Source organism: Eulemur rufifrons, chromosome 5 (assembly GCF_041146395.1).
Source record: "Eulemur rufifrons isolate Redbay chromosome 5, OSU_ERuf_1, whole genome shotgun sequence".
In the NCBI taxonomy this organism is placed as follows: domain Eukaryota; kingdom Metazoa; phylum Chordata; class Mammalia; order Primates; family Lemuridae; genus Eulemur; species Eulemur rufifrons.
The window spans coordinates 16569568-16578968 of record NC_090987.1 but is presented as its reverse complement, the minus strand read 5'-3'; positions in this window follow the sequence as shown (position 1 = coordinate 16578968).

Below are 9401 nucleotides of genomic sequence, written 5' to 3'. Positions count from 1 at the left end.
GGTCAGTTAGGGCTTTGAGCCAAATTGAAAGTAATGATTAAGGCCTTTTTCACTTACTGCAATAGTATAAGCAAGAAGTGAAACAGGAAAGGATGTCAGCCACCATAATGTTCCATTTTTTCCTCCATGTAACAACGTGGGGCAAGGGTTAAGTGGATCAGTGCAGATCAGGATCATCTCATTGCCAAGGGAGCCCCGAGCAAAAATCTTTTATCATTTTATGGACCTGGAAGGCTAGAGGGAAAAAGAGGAGGAAGGGCTAGAAGTGGAAAAAAAGCTGAGTACAAAGTCAGAGTGGAGAAAATTGTCTTCAAGGCCCCTGATAAGGAAGTCCCACATAGGTGCCTGAACAGTATCTCAGCTGAGTAACCCTCCTAGGCGAGGAGTGCAGATATGCTTAAGAGCATGGTGGGCCCAGGGCAAGGTCGAGGAGAGGGGAGGCTGAGTTCCTGACTACACATCCATCCAGAGGCTGCAATGCATGGCTGCACCAAGGCTGCAGGGAGGGCAGCTTCCTTCCTTGAGTTTTCTGTGCCAGGTGGAGACTTTGCAGTGGTCTGTGGCTGGGCCTAAAGGGTGACACGTAGGATTTTTTCCCTGGAGCCAGACTCCTCCATAGACAGTTTCTATTTGACATTTTTCTCATTCTTTTCTGTCTATAGCCATTCCTGAGCCCAAGAAATGAAGCTCATAATTCAGCCTGTCAGTTTTCTACATCAACTAATATAACTGGTGATAGTGCTACCAATTTAACTGATGTCTGCACCAACCCTGAAACCCTGGAACACTCACAATTTCCAAACAGAGAATTCCAACATTGTCAGGTAATGCTTGGAGCAACACTATTTTGCTGGGTTAAGATGTAATCTATATGAAAACACTTTTGATCTAATATTTGGAGAGAAAACATTCAATCACTTTACACAAACATTTTTCTTGTGGGAATCTATAGTATCCTTTGAACATGTAAAGTCACTGAGGTTATATGGGAGAGGTAGAAGACTCATGGGCTCTTCATTTAAGAAGCTAGTGATCTTGACAGAAAGACAAAAACATATACAGAGTTTAGAGAAAATATATGAAGGTCAAAGAAAACAAAGAAAAATTTGAAGTACTGAATAGATGACAACATAGGAAATACATGGGCAGTGAATGAGACTGTAAACCTTGCTCAGGTAGAAGGTGAAGTCATATGTTAAGGCCCCTGGGCCTGATCTGGGGGTGATCTCTCTGACTCTGCTTCCCTGTCTGCCTCAGAGTCTAACTGTGGGCCTTCCTTTGGCCTGGCTCTGACCTTACTGTATTCAATCATGGCTTAGAAACCATTCTGTATCCTGGGAGATATAAAGAGTTTCTAAGAAAACATTTATTATTTTTTAAATTGGAAAGATATAGCCATATGAATAAGAAAGCATGAGTGGTCACTGGAAATTTCTTCTTTCTAAATTTAAGGAAAACACAAGGACAAGGTTTTTCCTAATGAAAACTAAAATTTGAGCCCAGTATTTGTTGCTTCACATAGTATTTATGTTTATAAATTCTTTTAATGAAATAATCTACTTCAAAACAGGATGGTACTGGCATAGCAAAAAGAACTATAGACCAATTGAGGAGAGTAGGAAGCCAAGACATAAATCCATGGATTTATGATCAATTTGTTTTAGACAAAGATGTTAAAAACACAATGGAGAAGGAATGGTCTCTTCAAAAAATGGTGCTGGGAAAACTGAATATCCACATGAAGAAGAATGAAATTGGGCCCTATGTCACATCATACACAAAAATCAATTCAAAATGGTTAAAGACTTAAGTGTAAGCACTAAAAGCCTTAAACCACTACAAGAAAAATGTAATACAAAAAGGACAATCAATGGCACTTATTTTCCTTGAAACCTTTTGTTTCATCTTGAATAATTTTATTTAAATCCTTTCCAGGTGACACGAAATTTCTTCAATGACTGGTCTCTGTGTAAAATCTTCCTGGTTTGTCTCTTGGCCTCTGTGATAACAACAGCAATTGGAGTACTCATACTGTCCCTGGTATATAGTGGGAAAAACAGTAATGCCTCTATTGTAATCCAGTTTCCCCAAAGCCATGGGACACCCTCATCTGTTACTGGAACAGCCTCATCAACAAGTTCTGAATCTACAGTTACCACTCCTGTACTAGACTCTACCACAACATCCACTTCAACTCAGCCCGTTATCATAACAACCACTGCCTGGACTTCAACAGAACCCACCAGCACAATGACCACCATGAATGCCTCAACTGAAACTACAAAAGCATCAGCTACCACTTCACCTGAAGCAACAACAACAAGTGCAGACACATCCAATGAGGTTACAACCACAGCAGTCAGCACTACTGCTTCTACAGAAGATACAACCACACCAGCCAGCACTACCACTTCTACTGAATCAACAACCACAACAGCCACTTTAACTGAACCAACTATCACAACAACTGCAGACACTTCCACTGACACTACAACCACAAGAGCCACCAGTAGTGTTTCTACTGAATCCACAACCATAACAGCCAGCACTACTACTGCTACTGAATCCACAACCACAACAGCCAGCACTACTGCTTCTACTGAATCCACAAGCACAACAGCCACTTCACCTGAACCAACTACCACAACGACTGCAGGCACTTCCACTGACACTACAACCACAGCAGCCAGCACTACTGTTTCTACTGAATCAACAGCCACACCAACTAGCACTACTACTGCTACTGAATCCACAACCACAACAGCCAGCACTACTGCCTCTACTGAATCGGCAACCACAACAGCCACTTCACCTGAACCAACTACCACAACAACTGCAGGCACTTCCACTGAAACCACAACCACAGCAGCCAGCACTACTACTGCTACTGAATCCACAACCACAGCAGCCAGCACTACTACTGCTACTGAATCCACAACCACAACAGCCAGCACTACTATTGCTACTGAATCCACAACCACACCAGCCAGCACTACTACTGCTACCGAATCCACAACCACAACAGCCAGCACTACTACTGCTACTGAATCAACAACCACAGCAGTCAGCACTACTACTGCTACTGAATCCACAACCACAACAGCCACTTCACCTGAACCAACTACCACAACAACTGCAGGCACTTCCACTGAAACTACAACCACACCAACCAGCACTACTACTGCTACTGAATCCATAACCACAACAGCCAGCACTACTACAGCTACTGAATCCACAAGCACAGCAGCCAGCACTACTACTGCTACTGAATCCACAACCACAGCAGCCAGCACTACTACTGCTACTGAATCCACAGCCACACCAGCCAGCACTACTACTGCTACTGAATCCACAACCACAACAGCCAGCACTACTGCTGCTACTGAATCCACAACCACACCAGCCAGCACGACTGCCTCTACTGAATCCACAACCACACCAGCCAGCACTACTACAGCTACTGAATCCACAACCACAGCAGCCAGCACTACTACTGCTACTGAATCTACAACCACACCAGCCAGCACTACTGTCTCTACTGAATTGTCAACCACAGCAGCCACTTCACCTGAACCAACTACCACAACAACTGCAGGCACTTCCACTGAAACCACAACCACAACAGCCAGCACTACTACTGCTACTGAATCCACAACCACAGCAGCTAGCACTACTACTGGTACTGAATCCACAACCACACCAGCCAGCACTACTACTGCTACTGAATCCACAACCACAACAGCCAGCACTACTACTGCTACTGAATCCACAACCACAGCAGCCAGCACGACTGCCTCTACTGAATCGGCAACCACAACAGCCACTTCACCTGAACCAACTACCACAACAACTGCAGGCAATTCCACTGAAACTACAACCACACCAACCAGCACTACTACTGCTACTGAATCCACAACGACACCAGCCAGCACTACTACTGCTACTGAATCCACAACCACAGCAGCCAGCACTACTACTGCTACTGAATCCACAACCACACCAGCCAGCACTACTACTGCTACTGAATCCACAACCACACCAGCCAGCACTACTACTGCTACTGAATCCACAACCACAACAGCCAGCACTACTACTGCTACTGAATCCACAACCACAGCAGCCAGCACGACTGCCTCTACTGAATCAGCAACCACAACAGCCACTTCACTTGAACCAACTACCACAACAACTGCAGGCACTTCCACTGAAACTACAACCACACCAACCAGCACTACTACTGCTACTGAATCCACAACCACAACAGCCAGCACTACTACTGCTACTGAATCCACAACCACACCAGCCAGCACGATTGCCTCTACCGAATCCACAACAACAGCAGCCAGCACGACTGCCTCTACTGAATCGGCAACCACAACAGCCACTTCACCTGAACCAACTACCACAACAACTGCAGGCACTTCCACTGCAACCACAACCACAGCAGCCAGCACTACTACTGCTACTGAATCCACAACCACAACAGCCAGCACTACTACTGCTACTGAATCCACAACCACAGCAGCCAGCACTACTACTGCTTCTGAATCCACAACCACAGCAGCCAGCACTACTACTGCTACTGAATCCACAACCACAGCAGCCAGCACTACTACTGCTACTGAATCCACAACCACAACAGCCAGCACTACTACTGCTACTGAATCCACAGCCACACCAGCCAGCACTACTACTGCTACTGAATCCACAACCACACCAGCTAGCACTACTACTGCTACTGAATCCACTACCACACCAGCCAGCACTACTACTGCTACTGAATCCACAACCACAACAGCCAGCACTACTACTGCTACTGAATCCACAACCACAGCAGCCAGCACGACTGCCTCTACTGAATCGGCAACCACAACAGCCACTTCACCTGAACCAACTGCCACAACAACTGCAGGCACTTCCACTGAAACTACAACCACACCAACCAGCACTACTACTGCTACTGAATCCACAACCACACCAGCCAGCACTACTACTGCTACCGAATCCACAACCACAGCAGCCAGCACTACTACTGCTACCGAATCCACAACCACAGCAGCCAGCACGACTGCCTCTACTGAATCAACAACCACAACAGCCACTTCACCTGAATCAACTACCACAACAACTGCAGGCACTTCCACTGCAACCACAACCACACCAGCCAGCACTACTACTGCTACTGAATCCACAACCACAGCAGCCAGCACTACTGCTGATACTGAACCCACAACCACAGCAGCCAGCACTACTACTGCTACTGAATCCACAACCACAGCAGCCAGCATGACTGCCTCTACTGAATCGGCAACCACAACAGCCACTTCACTTGAACCAACTACCACAACAACTGCAGGCACTTCCACTGAAACTACAACCACACCAACCAGCACTACTACTGCTACTGAATCCACAACCACAACAGCCAGCACTACTACTGCTACTGAATCCACAACCACACCAGCCAGCACTACTGCCTCTACCGAATCCACAACCACAGCAACCAGCACGATTGCCTCTACCGAATCCACAACCACAGCAGCCAGCACGACTGCCTCTACTGAATCGGCAACCACAACAGCCACTTCACCTGAACCAACTACCACAACAACTGCAGGCACTTCCACTGCAACCACAACCACAGCAGCCAGCACTACTACTGCTACTGAATCCACAACCACAACAGCCAGCACTACTACTGCTACTGAATCCACAACCACAGCAGCCAGCACTACTACTGCTACTGAATCCACAACCACAGCAGCCAGCACTACTACTGCTACTGAATCCACAACCACAGCAGCCAGCACTACTGCTGCTACTGAATCCACAGCCACACCAGCCAGCACTACTACTGCTACTGAATCCACAACCACACCAGCTAGCACTACTACTGCTACTGAATCCACTACCACACCAGCCAGCACTACTACTGCTACTGAATCCACAACCACAACAGCCAGCACTACTACTGCTACTGAATCCACAACCACAGCAGCCAGCACGACTGCCTCTACTGAATCGGCAACCACAACAGCCACTTCACCTGAACCAACTACCACAACAACTGCAGGCACTTCCACTGAAACTACAACCACACCAACCAGCACTACTACTGCTACTGAATCCACAACCACACCAGCCAGCACTACTACTGCTACCGAATCCACAACCACAGCAGCCAGCACTACTACTGCTAACGAATCCACAACCACAGCAGCCAGCACGACTGCCTCTACTGAATCAACAACCACAACAGCCACTTCACCTGAATCAACTACCACAACAACTGCAGGCACTTCCACTGCAACCACAACCACACCAGCCAGCACTACTACTGCTACTGAATCCACAACCACAGCAGCCAGCACTAATGCTGCTACTGAACCCACAACCACAGCAGCCAGCACTACTACTGCTACTGAACCCACAACCACAGCAGCCAGCACTACTACTGCTACTGAATCCACAACCACACCAGCCAGCACTACTACTGCTACTGAATCCACAACCACACCAGCCAGCACTACTACTGCTACTGAATCCACAACCACACCAGCCAGCACGACTGCCTCTACTGAATCATCAAGCACTATAGCCACTTCACCTGAACCAACTACCACAACAACTGCAGGCACTTCCACTGAAACCACAACCACAGCAGCCAGCACTACTACTGCTACTGAATCCACAACCACAACAGCCAGCACTACTGCTTCTACTGAATCCACAACCACAACAGCCAGCACTACTGCTTCTACTGAATCCACAACCACAACAGCCACTTCACCTGAACTAACTACCACAACAACTGCAGGCACTTCCACTGAAACTACAACCACACCAACCAGCACTACTACTGCTACTGAATCCACAACCACAGCAGCCAGCACTACTGCCTCTACTGAATCGGCAACCACAACAGCCACTTCACCTGAACCAACTACCACAACGACTTCAGGCACTTCCACTGACACTGCAACCACACCAGCCAGCACTACTACTGTTACTGAATCCACAACCACACCAGCCAGCACTAGTGCTTCTACTGAATCCGTAACCATTCTTGTTGTATAGAGGTTATATTTCTGCATGTACTGCCCCTACGGATGTCCCATTTCCAGCCCTCAACACCACCTGTGTTTTGCTGCCCTGTCTTGTTAACATGTAGGCTTCCTGGATGCATTTGGAGATAAACCACTTGTACTTTCTCTTTTATTGTTTTACCAGTGTTTCGTTTGGCCTCCTTGATGATTTGCTTCTAGATATCTTTCATTCCGCTTCCCCCTCACTCTCTATTGTGTTTTTTTGAAATATAATTGTGGTTGTGGATTCAGTAGAAGCAGTAGTGCTGGCTTGTGTGGTTGTAGTTTCAGTAGCAGTTTTATTGAAATATAATTCACATATCTTAAAATTTGCCAATTTACAGTGTACAATTTCCCTCATTCTATTATTCTTAGCAAAAGTGTACAACAAGTATAGAATAACATTAATTAAGTGATTATTAGATGAGTGAGGCAATCTCAGGTGCACATTGTAAACTTAGCTTAGGACTCGGTAAGTGTTTCTTTAAGATTTGGTGTCCCATCAAGACATTGGGACAATAATTCTTAGTTCTTAGATAGGTTCATAAGAATTAAATTATGATCAAAGAAGTGCACACACTCATAGAGCACACATCTCTCCACAGTAAATGTCAGTGATAGTACTGGCAAGCTGAAAATGGGACAGATGCTGCCTAGGTGTTAACACTTATTTAGGAGGCTGCAGTGACATTTTGCAACAACAGATGGTGCTATTCATGTTCTTACTTCTCCCCTATTAAAAATAATTATCAGGCTCAAGTAAAAGTCAAATGGCTAACTGTTATCTTTTAAGAAGTTGGTTTTTTAAAAGTCTTAAACAATGAGGGGCATGTTTATTGTGTCAAAATATTAAGAAATACTATTTAGAAGAAGAATTTGATTTATTTTGTGTCTCTCTAGAAAAGAGAACCAGGATCACTAGGTTGAAGTCACTGAGAAGACTGACTCAACATAGAGAAGAATGATCTAGCAGTGAGAATCAACACAAAAGGCACGTTGAACCCTAAAAAATGGATGAACTCCTGGTCACTGTAAATTGCACACAGAGGCTAGAAGATAGAGTTCACTTTCGTTCATTGGAGTTTGATCAAATGTTTAGGGTCTTTTTATCTAAAATATAACTGCATACATTTATAAAAGCAGAGTGTTATGCATAATAAGACATGACTACTATTATTTAAATGAACTTTAAAATTTATAATCAACAGTCAAATATTGCATGTGTTACCAATTGTGATAATGCAGTTAGTGATAATTATATTGTAAATACGTAACTAAATATTAGTTGTGTATTTGGAATGTAAACTCCAGTAGAACAAGTACTTATCTGTTTTATTTATCACTGTGTAGATCCCTACTGCCCAGAAAAATGTCTGACATATATTACATCTTCAAAAGACATTTTCTGAGTGAATTTTAACAGGGCAATACTCTATCAGTAAAAACACATTTGACTTTTTAGTAGATAGAATCAAATCTAATGAAAAGTTGAATTAGAAAAATCACTGGTATGGATCAAAACATTTTAAGATGCTTGTTTTCATTTTGAAAATACTAATTATTGCTATTATAAGATGTTATCTAACTAATCCTTCATTAATTTTAATCTGTTGAAAGGATATAATGTTATAGATATTGAGAATTGAATAAAGAGCCACACTTATCTTTTATGATAATGACATAAAGTATAAACTTTTCCTGTTGTTACTTCTACATTTAGTAATTTTATGCAAAGCACTAATTGAATTAATGCCAATTCTAATAGGGTTTTTGAAAAATTCTTTGCACCTTCTGTGTATTTTTATAACAATTTTTCATACATTTAATTGAATAATACTAGAAATGTAATTATCACTAACTATACTATATTTCAAAACCTATTGTCTGTCTTGTTAGTTACTACCTCAATCAAACAGTAAAAAGGATATACTAAAATAATCTCTTTGCCTAAAAATTGTCAAAAAAATTAGAGAATTGGAGCTGTCATATTGGTCTCAGCCAATGAATGAACCAAAGTTGTTTTAGTTATCATCAGACCATAGTAAAATTTCAGCAAAGGAGTTTCTTTTTGTGGGTAAAAAAATGAAGCAATTTGATATAGCATTAATAGATGAATCTGAAAGAGACCGCCAAGTTCTTTTGGCTAAAGAAGAGCCAAATATCAAAGCACTGTCACTGGTTTATTAACCAACAAATATTTCCAAATTCTTTTGGTTAAAATCCACCAGAGGAGGAATATAAAACTGTGAAGACAGTGGGATACACAATGGTAAGTGGCATCATTTTCACAACCTCGGATGCCAAAAGTGCCCCTGG